Source organism: Enhydra lutris, unplaced genomic scaffold (assembly GCF_002288905.1).
Source record: "Enhydra lutris kenyoni isolate GAN:26980312 unplaced genomic scaffold, ASM228890v2 scaffoldscaffold61, whole genome shotgun sequence".
NCBI lineage: Eukaryota > Metazoa > Chordata > Mammalia > Carnivora > Mustelidae > Enhydra > Enhydra lutris.
In genome coordinates this window covers 4438051-4440355 of record NW_019154145.1, presented here as the reverse complement: position 1 = coordinate 4440355, position 2305 = coordinate 4438051, and positions in this window count along the sequence as shown.

Sequence of the window (2305 nt, the reverse complement as noted above, 5' to 3'; positions counted from 1 at the left end):
ACTTGGAGAAGCTCTGGTCTGTTCACCTGTAGCTTTGCTGCTTTTAGGAAAAGCTTAGTGAATTTGCAGTTTGTTCCCTGCTTTTAAGCGAAGTAGTGAAACAGGAACCCTTCCTTCCTTTAGTTCTACACTTGTTTTGGACCTGCTGTGCTGATTTTTCTGTAGAAACCAATTGCTCCGCTTTTAGCTATGCGTTTAGAGTTTCTGGGGACTTCAGACCCGGGTCATCAAGGCTAGACTCATAAATGCACGACAGGGTAAAGTGCATGGCCATCTCCTCATCCTCTCTTGAGTTTCGTTCTTGGGGGACAACAATGAACATAGTTACTTACAGTAATTCCTGTTTGGGGATCATCTCTTAAGATCCACTCTCCCTTTAATGTCTTATGTGCTAGTTCCCGTAGTTTTTGGTGTCTTAGAATTTTAAATTCTTAAATGGAAACAGCCTTTCATACTGCTTTCTTATCTGATATTCTCACTCCCTTAGACTCTTTCTCTCCAACATTCTAAGGATATTGAAGTTATTTTGCTCTTAAAAATCATGCCTTCCTACATGAGGGATCCCTGCAGTAATGGAAACGTTCTGTTGCTTGACTAAATTTCATTCTGGGGATGGTATTTTTCAGTATCACCTGGCAAGATACTAACGGGGTGGAAAATGGGTACGGGGTACGTGAGATCTTCATTCTTTCTTAAAACCGTGTATGAATCTACTGCTTATCTTTATTTCAAAATAAAAAGTTAATTAGAAAATTGTGCCTTCCTAGTAATTTAGATAAACATTGTGGCAGCTGATGTGCTGTGATTGATAATATCAATATTGAATGGGCAGTTTTAAAAGATTTTATTTATTTATTTGACAGAGAGAGAGATCTCAGGTAGGCTGAGGGTGGGGGAGGGGAAGCAGGCTCCCTTCTGAGCAGAGAGCCTGATGTGGGGCTGGATCCCAGGACCCTGAGATCATGACCTGAGCCTAGAGCAGAGGCTTTACCCATGGAGCAACCCAGGCGCCCCTAGTGTGGCTAATGTTTTAACAGATAGTTTGGAAAGGAGGGACTGGCTAAGAGAAGAAGGTGAAAATAGCCTTCTGTGCCCTGGGACACAGTTAAGTCATAAACTCAGCTGCTTCTCAAACTGGGAAGGGCGTGACTGGTCCTTCTTGAGCCAAGTGTTCCTGTCAAGTTTGAAAAGGACCATACCACGCCCATGTCTGAACCCCTTGGGTAACAGACTGTGTAAAGAGCAGCAACTGCTTTTCCACGTTGGTGATTATTTTTTCTCTGGGTACTTGGAGCAGATGCGTGTGCACCCGCCATAGCCTGGGTGGTAAGCTGGGGGTGCTGTGAGAGAAATTGACTTGTAAGTGGCTCAAAAGATGGGGAAACCATGAAATGAACCCCCTGTTCAGCATTTTTACCTAAATCTAGGGAGTTTTGATCTGATTACAGTAGCTGTACTGTACTGAGATCATTTGCAGTCCAGCAGGTGTGGGAGGAAGGAAGCCGTGCTTTCCAGACAAGCATGTTAGAAGCTCGTTTATGATGGAGCATGCTGTTTGATTTTTTCTGTGCTGGACAGACGTTGGGATCCTGGGTGAGGTGCTTCCTGAATTGAGTTCACAAACTTTGTCGTGAGAGACCCGTAGTTGCATGGAGAAGGCGTGGGGCGGGGGGAGTTCTACTCAAGTAGTGAACTTGAATTCCTCATAAAACAGAGAGGGCTGTTAGTCCTTGTGAATCGAGGAGACAGAGTGCAAGGGCGTGATGTGGTGGAGCAGGAACAGAGTCCAGGTTGGATGGCAGGGCTGTGACCGGCGAGAGCTCCCTCCCTCCCTGGACTAGTGGTCTTTTCGTGGTTGATCTCAGACCTTGTCCAGTGGAAGAGCAGCCTGGACAAGGGCAGGGCTGCTGATCGGCTCACCAGGCTAACAGCTGGAAGGGGAGCCTACGAGCCCTCCTGCACAGACCTGTCCCATGCCCACTGGCAATCAAAACCCCACAACATTCAAATGTGTGAATGCTGCCCTTGTGGTTTTTCTGGGTCTTTTCTTTCCTTTTCTTAGATGAGTACATATTCGTGTCTGTTTAAATGTCCAAAACAGTTGTTGGCCTTTAAAAAGAAGGACGTGAGGGGCGCCTGGGTGGCTCAGTGGGTTAAGCCTCTGCCTTCGGCACAGGTAATGATCTCAGGGTCCTGGGATCGAGCCCCGCATCGGGCTCTCTGCTCAGCAGGGAGCCTGCTTCCTCCTCTCTCTGCCTGCCTCTCTGCCTACTTGTGATCTCTCTCTCTGTCAAATAAATAAATA